Below are 17,397 nucleotides of genomic sequence, written 5' to 3'. Positions count from 1 at the left end.
AGAGGGACGGGGGGAAGGAGGGAGGGAGACATGAAAAAGAGGAGAGGAGGTTGAAGGTGTGACAAGGGTAGAGTGAACGTATGACCCATCACTCAGTGGATTTATGTAGCTGTTACACCAAGGGTGATTTTGTGAGTTTCCGCATATATCCGGTATCCGGTCTTATGTCTTAGACCCACTCCAACAGATCCAAGGAAGATGCCATGTCCATCACCATTAAGGCGGCCGTAACACATCGGGACAAGAGGAACGCCTGTTAGAATGATGTTCATAGACTACAGTTCAAAATTCCACACTACTGTTCCCTCCAGGCTCGACGTCAAGCTCAGAGCCCGGAGTCTGAACATCACCCTCTGCAACTGGACCCTGGACTTTCTGACGGGCAGACCACAGGCTGTGAGGATAGGCAACAACACCTCCTCCACACTGACTCTTAACACACGGGGGAACCCCAAGGGGTGTGTCCTCAGTCATCTGCTGTGCACGCCACCGACTCCATCATCTGCACGCCACCGACTCCATCATCTGCACGCCACCGACTCCATCATCAGGTTTCCTGACGAAACCTCGGGTTGTAGGCCTGAGAACCAACAACGACGAGTCAGCCTATAGGGAGATAAATTAACTGGCATTGCGGTGTCATGAAAACAACCTCTCCCTCAACGTCAGAAAATATAGCAGGATAAAGCAGAGGAGGGAACATGTCCCAGTCCACATAAATGGGACTGTAGTAGAGAGAGTCACGAGTTTTAAGTTCCTCAGCCTCATCACCGAGGACTTGTCATGGACCAACAACAGACTTGTCATGGACCAACAACACCACCACTCTTGTCAAGAGGGTGCAAGAGCGTCTCTACGATCTAAGGCGGCTGAACGTGGCATCTCCAAATACTACCGCTGCACCATCGAGAGCGTCCTGACCGGTTGCATCACGGCCTGGTACGGGAATTGGGAAAAGGGGATACCTAGTCGAAATGGGTCTTCCGCATTTACCCCAATCCCTCTGAATCAGAGAGGGGGGGGGATTTTTCCACCTTGCCGTCTCAGGGATTCATACCAGCGACCTTTCGGTTACTGGCCCAAAGCTCTTAACCGCTAGGCTACCTGCCTCCCGGAATTGCTCCGTCCACGACCACAAGGCCCTCCAGCTGGTGGTGAAGACGGCCCAGTACATCAGTGGAACCGTGCTTCCACCCATCCAGGAAGGTGCCTGAGGAAGAGATGCAGCCTCATCATTGACCCCACACACCGTCGGGCAGACGGTATCAGAGCATGAGGTCTGATACCAACAGGCTCAGAAGACAGTTTCTATCTCCAAGCCCATCAGACTGTATCAGAGCATGAGGTCTGATACCAACAGGCTCAGAGACTGTTTCTATCAGAGCATGAGGTCTGATACCAACAGGCTCAGAGACAGTTTCTATCTCCAAGCCCATCAGACTGTATCAGAGCATGAGGTCTGATACCAACAGGCTCAGAGACAGTTTCTATCTCCAAGCCATCAGACTGTATCAGAGCATGAGGTCCGATACCAACAGGCTCAGAGACAGTTTCTATCTACAAGTCATCAGACTGTATCAGAGCATGAGGTCCGATACCAACAGGTTCCGAGACAGTTTCTCCAAGCCCATCAGACAGCTGAACACTTTAACTGGACTGACCACCTGATCTGAGTTTCCGCATCTTAGCACACATCACAACTGCTGCTATTATACACTTGGCCCCCCAACCCCCTCTTCTCCAATACACGTGTAAATATTGGACTGTAAATTGTGCCTTCCTGTATTACACTTGTTAAAAAAAGGTATTCTATTCTACTGCCATTTACTTTATGTTTGTATTCTTATTTTTTTACTATTTCTTATTGTTGTTGCATTTCGTTGGACAATGTATACCATGCCTATCCCGTACATACAACTAATAAAACTTCAAACTATTGTTTGTCACCTGGGGAGTGAGTCACAGTCAAGACCTAAGGGGGTGGCACACCATTGAGGTAAGCGCTACTGTAACCCAGACAGAATTCAATAGAGGCTGACAATGACAAAACACACACTTAGTCTCAGCTGAACAGGGCCTACGGGGCTTTGTGTGGTACGATACCGCCATCATGTGGTCAATGTTGTAACTGATTGGGGAGACGGGATGGAGGGCAGAATAAGTATCACAAAGAACTGAGATGCTGCCGCTCCAGATTTTCTGAAACCGGACTAAAAATAGAGATTTCTGCCCATGTGGGATCCACTCTCTTCAGCCGCTGCTCAGTGCTCAGAACTCAGTGCTCAGAACTCAGAACTCAGTGCTCAGAACTCAGTGCTCAGTGCTCAGAACTCAGTGCTCAGAACTCAGTGCTCAGTGCTCAGAACTCAGTGCTCAGTGCTCAGAACTCAGTGCTCAGTGCTCAGAACTCAGTGCTCAGTGCTCAGAACTCAGTGCTCAGTGCTCAGAACTCAGTGCTCAGTGCTCAGAACTCAGTGCTCAGTGCTCAGAACTCAGTGCTCAGTGCTCAGTTCTCAGTGCTCAGTGCTCAGTGCTCAGAACTCAGTGCTCAGAACTCAGTGCTCAGAACTCAGTGCTCAGAACTCAGTGCTCAGAACTCAGTGCTCAGAACTCAGTGCTCAGTGCTCAGTTCTCAGTTCTCAGTGCTCAGTCAACTCCACTGCCGGTGTTACACAAAACAATCAGAGCAAACCTAGTTCTTTGTCTGCTGAAACAGTAACGTTCGGATATAATTGGAAACATGAGCACAACACAGGTTGTGGAGCAGTTTCATGTTCTTTTTTTTCCCAGGAGGGGAGTTACAAGCAGCTGTTTAGGCAAGCTATATGTAGCATACACAGCACATCAAACAAGCAAGACACAGACAAGAAGTCAATAGTGTTTTGTTTTTTTTACAAATTATTATTTTGTATCATCATTGCAAAACTCTGTATTCGTAGTCTCGGCTTTCAAATAAATGGCTTCCTGAAAATGATGCACAACCCTGACTATTCACATATATACTTTGTTTCAAATGTGTTCTTAGCGTGTTTACTGTTTTTATAGTATTCTGCATGTCCGTGTCTCTTTCCACCGAGAAGACAAAACAGAAGTGCTCAAAGTAAGTTTGACTATTGAGTTATCCTCTAGATCCAAATAGAGTCTCAGACCCGTTTCTTTTTCTCATCCTCACAACAAAACCCAATACATTTAAAGGGACATGGTACTGTCCTCTCCGTTTCTTTCAGCATTACGTAGAGATCCACTATAATTAAATACTGTTGAAGAGGGGTAAAAAGCACATCCGTTATTGGATTGTACAGGTACTGACGTACGAAGACCATTCGTATGACGTGAATGTGTCCCCAAACTCGATTCACCTCAATGACGTGTAGGTGGGGTTGTCGCCCAGTGACACCATCAGCGGGGGAGAACTGCCGAAGGCTGTGGCCTCCAGTGAGCGACGTGACTGTGACACAATTCCCAATGACTCATGCTGTACCACTAAGCCTATATCTTAAAGGTGAGGACATACTTGCCTAGCGAACATTCCCCTTTAAATCCCGTCATTTCAGACAGCCATTCCATTCATCTCTACGCTGCAGTGAGTAACTTTCATTAGCTTACATCTTACAGGCAAGGACCCGTACATCCATTCAGGACACTCCCTTTTCATCCCATTATCGCAGGAAGCCATCCCGTTTCTCTCTACACCAGACCGAATTACTTTCATTATCTGCTCTTTTCTTGGGGCGTCAGCGTAGCGTACATCCTCTAATCTCTATTGCATCTGAATGACTTGGCATTAAGACCGGGGCTTTGATTGACACATCCGTATTGCATAAAGATGAGCGGATGCTTTAAACACAGTCCCGGAGGCCTCATAAAGACGTAATTACAGTGACATGACAGTTTTATGAATCACTCGTAAGCTCTCGCTGAGCCCGTGACATCAGGTGTGTCGCAATGGAGAGGTCTGGAGGTGTTTATCGACTTAATTGAATCACTATAGCCACTTATCTGCTTGAACCATACACACGGGGTTCAGCTTACAACATACCCGTCCCCACCAATCATCATAGAGACAGGATTTCAGGAAAAGTGATTCATATCGGACATGACCCATGGCCCAGATGGCATACCTCCAAGTCATCACATACAGTACGTGAAAACATACTTAAATACAATATGCACATTCTACTATAGTTGCTAGAGGCAGTACATCCTCCAACTAGGGTCTCGATACACAGACGCAGGGTTTGGATTTGATTAACGTATGGACATTTTAACGGCATTCTATCATTTTCTTTACGGTTTGGATTCTCTTTTATGGCAATTTGACGAGCATTCCATAACTTGGTCATTATAATTGACTCACGGTTCTGGGCTTGGTTTGCAATTCATTACTGGGAACAGACATGGGATGGAGAATCGACACTGAGTGTACAAAACATTAGGAACACCGTCCTAATATTGAGTTGCACCTCCCCTTTGCCCTCAGAACAGCCTGAATTCGTCAGGGCGTGGACTCTACAAGGTGTCAAAAGCTGCCCAATGTGGAGCTGGATGTCCTTTGGGTGGTGGACCATTCTTGATACACACAGGAAACTGTTGAGCGTGAAAAACCCAGCAGCGTTGCAGTTCTTGACACCTGGCACCTACTACCATACCATGTTCAAAGGCACTTCAATAGTTTGTCTTGCCCATTCACCCTCAAAAGGCACACGTACACACAATCCATGTCTCAATTATCTCAAGGCTTAAAAATCCTTCTTTAACCTTGTCGCCTCCCCTTCACCTACACTGATTGAAGAGGATTTAACAGGTGACATCAATGCGGGTTCATAGACTGACCGGGTGAAAGCTATGTCATGGAAAGAGCAGGTGTTCCTAATGTCTTGTCCAGCGCTTTTGTACAGCGCTAACAAAGCAGAACTCTTGACACCCGCTACTGACTTACTGCAGGATGCTGCATGACAGCAGAGAAATAACGAACCAGCTACTGGACAGTGTGCGCGTGTCCTACATTGGTGCAGTAACCATGCTGGACCATGCTAAGTGAAGACCGACTAATCAGATGATAAACAGTCCACAAGTCGATGACAAGCCCATCCCCAGGCTTCCGTCATCTGCACCGCTCTCCATTAATAAGCGCCCAGCCACAGTGTGCCTAGCTCTGGTCCGGGGCGCCAGTGAAGTATATTGAATCCAGTCATTAAACAAATTGGTCTGTTGGCGTTCAGTGCATATCGATACAGGGCGTTACGTAGCGGTGCCTGGACCAGAGCTACAGCGCCATGCGGCACAGACACACAGTAAACGCCGCCCAGCTCCACCACTGTACGTTGCAGAAGTCGACGTCATATATCCAACACATCCCGAACCATCTGTCGCTCTCGTCAACCAGTGCTGCATTCCTGTTGTTTTCTTTCCCGGCCAAACCCAGGTTAGAAGAAGGTTAAAGAACTCCCAGAGGAAGAACGCAAACAGCTCAGAGCTCTTCCAAAGAGTGTTCCCAGGGCCCCATATGGAACGCATCATTAAGCTAATCACCTCCATAATGACTGTGCTAATTCTAATCAGGCCAGGGGCAGCTAGCACCGCCGCAGCCTGGTATATCCTGGGTGCTAGTCATTAGGCACCAAATGGAAGAAAACTACATACAATTGGTCCAATAAACACTTTTTTTGTGTTCTGTTGCAAAACGGTAACCTACGGTGTGTCCCGAATTAACACAATCCAGTTCTATTGAAGCCCACTGCTGCCTGCTATGCCGTGCTCTGCTATTGTTGCGCTGCTCCCTGGTGGTAGTGACAGGTATTGCCTATTGCTTTGTTACGGAACCCACTTCTTGTGTCAATGGGGATCCATTTGCAACGTAGGTCAGTAATGAGTGTAATCAAAGAATCAAGTGCTGATGCACTATGAAAACAAGCCACACACCGAAGCACTCCATGGTGTGTATTAGACTACTGGGCCAATGGAATCGCCCGAAATGTAACATAAACGTCAGGTCAGTCTGAATGTGCTTGTGTGACCAATGTGAAATGGCTAGCTAGTTAGCGGTGGCACGCGCTAATTCTTCCCCTTGCTCTGCAAGGGTCGTGGCTTTTGTGGCGCGATGCGCGAGTGACTGTGGTTGATGTGTGCAGAGGGTCCCTGGTTCGAGCCCAGGTTGGGGCGAGGAGAGGGACGGAAGCTATACTGTTACACTTGCTTAAGACTTCTCCATAAATGTTTGTCCTGTCTTCCTAAATGCTAGTCTAATCAGCACAGTGTCGCACATTTGCTACTTGAATTGATCTCCAACGACTAGCATTGTCTGTGAGGAGCTGTTTGAATTAAGTATCAGCATGGTCCTCTTCAGAGCCAGTGTGAACTTGTTGTTCTGGTGTTCGGTGTTATTATGCGCGAGCACGGCCCAATGTCTCCTGTCTGGCTGAGAGGACCGGTACAGAGAGACAGGGGGCTCCTCCAGAGGGAACAGTCCTATTTAACCGAACCACAGCCTAGCAGGGACCCTTTGACCTACGCACCATGAATATCAATCAGATCATTGGACGAAGGGCACCACTGTGAGATCCCCATCCAGACAAACTCTCACACAAACACACACTCGCAGAAGGTACACACACACACACACACACACACACACACACACCAGTAGGTAGATGGTACATCCTTGTCACAACAAGATATGAATATATATCTGGTTATGTATTTTTCTCCGTCAATCACTGACTCACTCACTGCTAAAATTCAGAGAATCAGCAATCAACGTAGACTGGTTCATTACTTGCCACAGTGACTGAAGTGGACAGTAGTTCACTTGACTAATTAAGAATCTCTGTGAGTCATCATGACACATACCGTTCCAGAGGACAGGTTCGGTAAACAACATAGATTGGCACAAACAGATCGTTACACGGTCACAAATAAGTGTGTACCTTTCCAGTTTGAAGCATCGCTCAGTTCTGGAGTGAAAGTGATCAACCCTTTAGCCACACCATTACATAAATCAAACTATTCCTCTCTGAAACACACACAAAAACTATTTTCTCTGTCTCCTGCACACCCAAACAAAGAAACCAACCCCCCCCCCCACACACACACACACACACACACTGCCAGTCTGTGGTGCCATGGCAACTCAAATAAATCTAGAGCTGGAGTCAAATCTGCTGCAGTTGCCTGTCTCATGCATTGCCCAAACATTCCCTAATTTACTGCTCTGCCTCTTATTGCTGCCAGCTCTACCATAGCATATCTCGACCATATCTCCCTCTCTCTCATGCAGTAGCCTACAAAGAAATGTGTGCTCTGTTCACATTGGTCTATTTTGTTTTGCAAATGAACTTATGCAGACACCTTGGCTGTGTTACGCTCCAACACCAATACTGACACATCACAGGAAGAGGAGGAGTGGAGTGGGGGAGCGAGGGAGAGGAGGGGCAAGGGTGAGAAGGAGCGGGCTGCTGACAAGCAAAACAACCCTGGCTCAACACCGAGAAGCAAATAGAGCGAAGAGGAAAGAACATCAGGACACTACCGCAAAATCTACATGTGACAACTGTGGCCAGGTCTGCCTCTCACAGATTGGACTTCACACACACACACACACCCCAACCCATCGCTATGCTGTCGTCAGCCCTAATGGATGCAATTAGTGAGAAAAAAATAAACAACCAGGCAAAAAAAAATTGATTCAGTGACTAATCGGCTGATCTGTTTATTTTGCACAGACAGCTGCTGCGCATACTAATGGAATGCAGTACACACAAGCACGTGCATGCACACACACGCAGGCACAAATGCACACACACACACACACACACACACACACACACACAGTAACCTACGAAACAACACGGCCACCGTTTCTCCTCATTGATATATCACTTTGTTTGTCATTGTGAAAACATCTGCTTTTCTACAAAATGACTGCCTGGGATGTGCAAGGTGTACACTAAATGACTGCCTGGGATGTGCAAGGTGTACACTAAATGACTGCCTGGGATGTGCAAGGTGTACACAAAATGACTGCCTGGGATGTGCAAGGTGTACACTAAATGATTGTCTGCGGGACAATGAATGAAGCGAGCGGTTGTTGGTTCTCTTGTTGTTGTTTTGACGAGCTCACAAAGCGAAAGAGCTGCAAAATGATCAACAGAACAACAAACACAAAAGAGGGTATTACTGCTCAGCCTGTATCTGTAACCAAGATGGCTGCCTGGCTTTTGGAGTGAGAGAATGTAAATGAGAAAATAAAACGTATTTATACAACATGTAGAAACCTCTTTCCATGGCTTAATCTTGGATGAAAATGTTGATTTCCGCCTAAATGTAATTATTTTTCATGAGATGGCCATAAACAATAACTGGTAATGTTGCATAGTTTTAGAAAGGTCTGGAACTCACCTTTCTGGCTGAGGTGTAGACACTTTTGAGAATATAAGCTCAAGTACATATTAGGAAAATATGTAAAATCAGAAATGATTTTTTTCCCTATTCAACAAAAATGTGGCAATAGGGCTTGACATTACTGAAATGCTTTCTAAATATACACTGAAAAAAAATATAAACGCAACATGTAAAATGTTGGTCCCATGTTTCATGAGCTGAAATAAAAAATCCCAGAAATGTTCCATACGCACAAAACACTTATTTCTCTGAAATGTGTTTCCATCCCTGTTCGTGAGCATTTCTCCTTTGGCAAGATCATCCATGAACTGTAACCCAGTAAAATCGTCGAAATTGTTGCACTTATATTTATGTTCAGTGTAGTAAAAATCAAATGATAAACGACTTACTATAAGAGCTCACCTTTCTTATAACCGTAAAAATATATATATATGATCATACTTAGTGAGAGTACAATATTGGCACCATTTCATATGACTGACGACAGATATTTTTCTCCTAAACGTCCACTGAGCGACGTAGAGACACCATTCCAATGTGTACAGACTCGTTACAACTTCAGCTTTAAGCACAACGTGTCTGTCTGTGACCAAGAGAAAGTGGTCTTGATGAAATGTTATGACATTATTTAGGCACTGGACCGTACAATGTTCACTGAACACTGTGCGCCAAAATGTCAGTTGGAACCGGTCCGGAACCGCTTAAAGTCCCCTAAATAGGTGACATAACATCTAAGAGTTTTTAAATGACAACCATTGTTCTCTTTATGGAAATATCTGGTGGCAGAAATTAGATGTGGATTTCAAAAGCATGTCGTCTGATGCGAGAGACAGAAATGTGTTCAGAATTACTAACAAAGTGTAAATTGTCCCTCGCTCCTGCACTCATTGTCCTGTAAAAATGCTTTGGCACTAAAACAAACTCCTAGCAACCATTGCTGATTGGCAATGACTAATTATATTCTACAGGGGATGGCATTTCACCCCTCCGCTTTCAAGTAGTCGTTTTCTATTTGCGTTAGCTCCCTGAACTTATACCTTAGCTTCAGCTCAGTGGGCTAACACAGTCCTGTATAGTGCACAGGGGAGCCCGGTTCAAACCCAGTCAGTCACATTGGTACTGTAAGTTGCGTTTTGGTAACGCATCAGCTTCTAGGGTTGTTTCGGACAGGAGTAGGTCAAAGGAGTTCGAACCCAGTCGGTTACACAAGACTTATCTAGCACAAACAGAAATACAACTATTCTAATCCAACTTGTATTGCAACAGTATCGCTCCAAATGATACCGTGGCCTTAAAAATGTCTTACCCCTAAACACAGGCGACACGTCATCAGGTCCAGAGTGGTCCCCATCTCATTAAAGGGGTGTAGGACTGTCCGATTTGGGAATATCTGTCAATCTTCACCATAGATTTTATATCACAGAGATATGGTTCTCTCTACCGGTTTCTTCTCAACCCAGTGATAATTGGGTAATTCTTAGACAACCTTGCGTGTTTGACAGAGAAAGACATCCACACACTCTCTCATACACCCAGACAGGCACCCCTCACAGAGGTCCCCTACCGACTCTCCCCTTCCATGGTTGGTGTCACGTTCCTTCTGGGGTTATTTGAGAACCAATTACAAAGTCTAGCTAGGTAATGATGGATCCTCTTACCAGATCTCATGACCACGAACAATAACGACAACTTCAATCTCGAATGACCACAACCCAACCCCTCTCCTCTCTCCTTATGTCTCAGGTCATGGTCCTCTATAGTGGTGGAAGAGGCGCCACATGGGACTAACCCCATTTGGAACACCCAACCTCCCCTTCTCCAATTAGGGTTGCCATGAAAGGTTCTGTAGATGACAGGTGGTAAATAATGGTTGGTAAGAGTTTGGTGTTGTGTGGCTCAGTTGGTAAGACTGTGTGGCATTAGCAACGCCAAGGTCACGGGTTCATTTCTCGCAGGGGTGACCTGTACGGTCAGTGACTTTAGATAAAAGGGTTTGCTTAGTGGCATTTACAGTGAGCTCCAAAACTATTGGGACAGTGCCACATTGGTGTTTTTTAATGTCCTGTACTCCAGCATTTTGGATTTGAAATGATACAGTGACTCTGGAGGTTAAAGTGCAGACTGTCAGCTTTAATTTGAGGGTATTTTCATCCATATCGGGGAACCGTTTAAAATTACAACAACTTTTTGTATATAGTCCTCCCATTTTAGGGGAGCAGAAGTACTGGGTCAAATTCACTTATATGTGTATTAAAGAGGTAAAAAGTGAAGTATTTGGTCCCATATTCATAGCACGCAATGACTACATCGAGCTTGTGACTCTACACATTTGTTGGACGCATGTGCTGTTTGTTTTCGCTGCGTTTCAGATTTATTTTGCATCCAGGAATTAATGGTAAATAATGTAGTGTGTCATTTTGGAGTCACTCTTATTGTATATAAGAATATAATATGTGGCTTAACACATTTACATGAATGTGGATGCTACCATGATTATGGATAATCCTGAATGATCGTGAATAATGATGAGTGAGAAAGTTTGAGATGCAAAAATATCACCCCCCCCCCCCCCCTCTTTGTGCTTCTATAAAAATAATATGCCATTGGCGGGATTCAAGCCAATTTCCTATCATCTATGAGTGTTCTATGGTGCCAGATTCTACTTGCTGAGCTACCGTTCAGGTGACGCAACATGGAAAGATCTTAACTACATTTTAGACCTACGGTAAAGGTTGGTGGTTGAAAGCAACTTGGAATTGAAGAAAGCACCGGAACCCACGGCGAAATCAGTGAGATCTCGCATTTTGCAACACACGGTTTGAAAAACCACGTGATCCAACAAAGCTTTGGACGTCGTTGATCACGAGATAATGTTACTTAAAAACGAGCATCGGTACATTGCGTCAGATCAGTAGTGCTTTTAAAACTGCATCGGAACTCTGGTATCTATTGTCCCATCACTAACTTTAATTACTTTCTACCTTTGTAAGATTATATATGTCTGGGTAAGATAACTATTTCTCATATATAATTCTACGGTTCTAATTGCGTTTTAAGGGCGAGTGCAAATCAAATGGCTAGGTAGCAAATCAAATGGCTAAGTTTAATCTCCTGTGTTTAGCACCCCATATGATCTCTGCTTGTTGGATAACTTACATGCTGTCGATTTTGTCCACCCACACCAGACGCGATCAGGACACGCAGGTTGAAATAACTAACTCTGAACCAATTATATTAATTTGGGGACAGGTCAAAAAGCATTAAACATTTATGGCAATTTAGCTAGCTTGCTGTTGCTAGCTAATTTGTCCTGGGATATAAACGTTGGGTTGTTATTTTACCTGAAATAGACAAGGTCCTCTACTCCAACCAACAATTAATCAACAGAAAATATGGTGAACCGGGTTTGTTTCTAGTAATCACTCCTCCTTCAGGCTTCTTCTTCTATGGACTTTATATAGTGGTTAGCAACCAACTTTAAGGTGCATTACCACTGCCAACTGGACTGGAGTGTGGACCTCAGTTCATCTTTCAATCACCCATGTGGGTATATGTAAGGAAGAGGCGGGACTTGCAGCGCGTCAAGCATCACAAATAGAGCCAAGTTCTATTTTAGCGCCTGGCTACGCAGACGCTCGTTGACACGCGCGAGCAGTGCGGGTGCAATGACTGAATAGCATGCATGTGTACATTTATTTTGCAAACGCGAGCGGTGTGGTCAGCATGTCACCAGCATAAACACTGAAAAGACGAATCAGACGTGTGTGGCAATAGCTATCACGTGAGGTTGTCACCAGATACGCTGGCTAAGGTCGCTAGCTAGCTGCAGTGTCCAACCATGCAGCTAGCTAACGTTAGCTAGGTCAAGTGGTCCGTCCGGCGCAGAATCCGGTCACTCCATTGCTCTCTCTCTCTCACTCTGGGTGTGTTTGTGTGTCTCTGAAATGTCTGTCAATACAGTCCGTGTATCATCTCAGTAAGCTTTTTGTGCCATATACTAGAAATACATTATTTTGTGTGCATGTGTCTTTTTAGTTACAGCTTGTAGTGGCACAACTGAGGGGGAGGAGAATGGGCCAGCCAAGAAAATGAAAATCCCCTTCCAAGTGGAAAAGAGCGGTTCGGAAGAGAAGGAGGATGGCGGGTAAATCCTACCTTAGGGAGGAAGAAGATGGTTGAGATGATATCTGCACTGTGTGATTCTTACCTGGATACCTACAGTGCATTGCGAAAGTATTCGGCTCCCTTGAACTTTGCGACCTTTTGCCACATTTCAGGCTTCAAACATAAAGATATAAAACTGTATTTTTTTGTGAAGAATCAACAACAAGTGGGACACAATCATGAAGTGGAACGACATTTATTGGATATTTCAAACTTTTTTAACAAATCAAAAACTGAAAAATTGGGCGTGCAAAATTATTCAGCCCCTTTACTTTCAGTGCAGCAAACTCTCTCCAGAAGTTCAGTGAGGATCTCTGAATGATACAATGTTGACCTAAATTACTAATGATGATAAATACAATCCACCTGTGTGTAATCAAGTCTCCGTATAAATGCACCTGCACTGTGCTAGTCTCAGAGGTCCGTTAGAAGCGCAGAGAGCATCATGAAGAACAAGGAACACACCAGGCAGGTCCGAGATACTGTTGTGAAGAAGTTTAAAGCCGGATTTGGATACAAAAAGATTTCCCAAGCTTTAAACATCCCAAGGAGCACTGTGCAAGCGATAATATTGAAATGGAAGGAGTATCAGACCACTGCAAATCTACCAAGACCTGGCCGTCCCTCTAAACTTTCAGCTCATACAAGGAGAAGACTGATCAGAGATGCAGCCAAGAGGCCCATGATCACTCTGGATGAACTGCAGAGATCTACAGCTGAGGTGGGAGACTCGGTCCATAGGACAACAATCAGTCGTATATTGCACAAATCTGGCCTTTATGGAAGAGTGGCAAGAAGAAAGCCATTTCTTAAAGATATCCATAAAAAGTGTCGTTTAAAGTTTGCCACAAGCCACCTGGGAGACACACCAAACATGTGGAAGAAGGTGCTCTGGTCAGATGAAACCAAAATTGAACTTTTTGGCAACAATGCAAGATGTTATGTTTGGCGTAAAAGCAACACAGCTCATCACCCTGAACACACCATCCCCACTGTCAAACATGGTGGTGGCAGCATCATGGTTTGGGCCTGCTTTTCTTCAGCAGGGACAGGGAAGATGGTTAAAATTGATGGGAAGATGGATGGAGCCAAATACAGGACCATTCTGGAAGAAAACCTGATGGAGTCTGCAAAAGACCTGAGACTGGGGCGGAGATTTGTCTTCCAACAAGACAATGATCCAAAACATAAAGCAAAATCTACAATGGAATGGTTCAAAAATAAACATATCCAGGTGTTAGAATGGCCAAGTCAAAGTCCAGACCTGAATCCAATCGAGAATCTGTGGAAAGAACTGAAAACTGCTGTTCACAAATGCTCTCCATCCATCCTCACTGAGCTCGAGCTGTTTTGCAAGGAGGAATGGGAAACCATTTCAGTCTCTCGATGTGCAAAACTGATAGAGACATACCCCAAGCGACTTACAGCTGTAATCGCAGCAAAAGGTGGCGCTACAAAGTATTAACTTAAGGGGGCTGAATAATTTTGCACGCCCAATTTTTCAGTTTTTGATTTGTTAAAAAAGTTTGAAATATCCAATAAATGTCGTTCCACTTCATGATTGTGTCCCACTTGTTGTTGATTCTTCACAAAAAAATACAGTTTTATATCTTTATGTTTGAAGCCTGAAATGTGGCAAAAGGTCGCAAAGTTCAAGGGGGCCGAATACTTTTGCAAGGCACTGTACCTTCGTGTTTATTCCATGCTGACCTGTGTTTATTCCATGCTGACCTGTGTTTATTCCATGCTGACCTGTGTTTATTCCATGCTGACCTGTGTTTATTCCATGCTGACCTGTGTTTATTCCATGCTGACCTGTGTTTATTCCATGCTGACCTGTGTCTGATTTGCACACTAGTAACACGACTGACAAGAGAAATGTCGATATTGATCGTTGTTTGACTGTTGCAACAGTTACCCGATGTCATTCTGAGTGGAAGATTACACATCACACTTGGCGTAAACGTTTTTAGTACACATTCACCATCACATGTCCTTGGAATTATATTGTCAAATACATTTTCATTAATCCTATTACATTTTTTTAAATGATTTGTATTATTCCTATGTCAAGTACCATTGACCTTTTTATGAAATTGAGCACATTGATTTGAGTCAACTTTGAATCAGACCGTCGTTGAAACTGTACCACCTATGGACTATGTTTGCGGTCAGTCTTCTGTCGAGACTACCGGTGCTGGAGGACATCTGCAAAATGGTGCTGGCAGACTTAAATAATAAATGAATGTCAAATCAATTTCTCGAAGTTCTTGTCCTTTTGGTTCGCTGTCACAGTTTACCATAAAGTATTTTAAAAAAACGACTAACTCAATATGTAACTAGTACTTATTAAGTTGTTTTCTGATCAGTTACTTTTCACTCTTTCCTGAGTAGTTTAAGTGGAATACATTTACTTTTACTTGACAGAATTACAGTCTAAGTAACTGTCCTTTACGTATGTACAGATTTTCATTATTCTACCCGCCTCTGCAAATGACACATACCCTAACTATAAAACGTGGGGCGAGCACCCCCACTGGAGCAAAGTTGATCGATCTACAGTAGACCTACATCTGTCAATCAACTGATGGCCCAAAGCAGCCTGTCAACTCAGCCAGGGAAAACACAAACAGGAGCCTATTGGTGGTTTTCACACCTTTCATCATGTGACAGAATAATCAAATAACAAGGGGGCCTATTGCAACCAGCGGATGTCTCGTTTAAACCATCAATATGCGCCAAATTCACCCGCACAACTGATGTCAGTTCCCAACCATTATAGGTCACCTCTTTACCGCTCCCTAAAAGGTTATGTAGGTGTTACCTTATTCAGAGATCTATATATAATGATGAGATGCTCATCTCTCCGGCCTAACAATGGGAGTCGTTGTCCCAAAAGCAGGAAGCCAGGCGACAAGATTAGGTCTGCATAATAAGCCCAGAGAAACGCATTTGGGCTTATTCTGGACAGATTTTTGGTGAGAGTGAGCCTTCTCGCTTCGCCTCTTCCTCTCTGCCTTAGTCCTGCTTGCAACCAAAGCCTTTCAAGAGATACTGTGCGTTTGCCCTATTGTCAAGAGAACAACTCAGTCCTTTCGTAGCCCTTTCCAGCAGTCAATGACCAAAAGCGTCCTTTGGTCTCATGGGTGGAATGTTATTGATACTTTTCATAATTAATCAAGATGATTTTAAATAACAGGTGTTTCTATGTCAAACTGTTTTGTTATATTTCAGTCTTCTGTGATGTACATTGTGACGCAAACTCAAAATGTAATACATCTCAACTCTAAATCTAATATTGTGCAGGTGTTTTCTTTTGTTTAAGCCCATAACCATGTGTGTGTGAGGTGTATACTTTTGTTTCCAAGTAGATTTGTTTGAGACTACTAAGAATCACTCTGTGTGACCCTGATTTAGCCCACTGCAGTAAAAGGTTAACAGGCTATGGGTGATTTATCTATTTGACAAGCATCCCTGCACTAGAAATGAACTATTTCCTCATTTCCCACAGCAAATCTAATGTGGCAAATCACCCAAAACATTGTATGAATGGACTCTAATGTTGGTGTAGCCTACTGTTATTATTTTATTAGTTTCCCATTTATGTTATCCAAAAGTGTCTGGTATGGTCATATCTTATCAAGATGGGGGGTAAAATATCCCTGGACTGTCCATATGTGAAACATGTCACTAAATCAAGTCAATCAGGGGGATTGAGTTATTTGTGTCAGAAGGGACACATTGTGCCCGAACCGTCTGGTTGTGTTGTAGACTTGAGGTCTATTTGTAGTTACTACCGTGTGTCCTGAAAGTCTTTCCAGTAAAATCCTTAGTGTTCAGTCTCTATTGACCTACCATCGGCAGAATCTTTGGAAGAACCGATCGCATGCAAATGCATTCTGTGTGATTGATCATTTGCTCATTGATAATTATACTACTGTTCAAAAGTTTGGGGTCACTTGGAAATGTCCTTGTTTTTGAAAGAAAAGCAAATTTGTGGTCCATTAAAATAACAAAATTTATCAGAAATACAGTGTAGACATTGTTCATGTTGTAAATGACTATTGTAGCTGGAAACGGCAGATTTTTTATGGAATATCTATATAGGCGTACAGGGGCCTATTATCAGCAACCATCACACTAGCTGTGTTAGCTAATCCAAGTTTATCATTTTAAAAGGCTAATTGATCATTAGAAAACCCTTTTGCAATTATGTTAGCACAGCTGAAAACTGTTCTGATTAACAAAGCAATAAAACTGGCCTTCTTTAGACTAGTTGAGTATCTGGAGCATCAGCATTTGTGGGTTCGATTACAGGCTCAAAATGGCCAGAAACAAAGAATGTTCTTCTGAAACTCGTCAGTATATTCTTGTTCTGAGAAATGAATGCTATTCCATGCGAGAAATTGCCACGAAACTGAAAATCTCGTACAACGTTGTGTACTACTCCCTTCACAGAACAGCGCAAACCGGCTCTAACCAGAATAGAAAGAGTAGTGGGAGGCCCCGGTGCACAACTGAGCAAGAAGCCTCACAAGTCCTCAACTGGCAGCTTCATTAAATAGTACCCACAAAACACCACTCTCAATGTCAACAGTGACGAAGCGACTCCAGGATGTTGGCCTTCTAGGCAGAGTTGCAAAGAAAAAGCCATATCTCAGACTGGCCAATAAAAATAAAAGATTAAGATGGGCAAAATAACACAGACACTGGACAGAGTAAGATTGGAAAAAAAGTGTTATGGACAGACAAATCTTAATTTTGAGGTGTTCACATCACAAAGAAGAACATTTGTGAGACGCAGAAAAAATGAAAATATGCTGGAGGAGTGCT

At 43.8% G+C, this 17,397-nt stretch overlaps 1 protein-coding gene across 4 annotated transcripts in view; it reads right to left on the bottom strand.

The window, feature by feature from the left end:
* LOC110491629 (ankyrin repeat and fibronectin type-III domain-containing protein 1) overlaps positions 1 to 17,397 on the bottom strand; it is a 273,553-nt gene that overhangs the window by 161,179 nt on the left and 94,977 nt on the right. The gene's annotated exons all lie outside the window — the stretch shown is intronic.

This window comes from Oncorhynchus mykiss, chromosome 16 (assembly GCF_013265735.2).
Source record: "Oncorhynchus mykiss isolate Arlee chromosome 16, USDA_OmykA_1.1, whole genome shotgun sequence".
NCBI lineage: Eukaryota > Metazoa > Chordata > Actinopteri > Salmoniformes > Salmonidae > Oncorhynchus > Oncorhynchus mykiss.
This window is presented reverse-complemented; position numbering and strand designations above follow the sequence as displayed.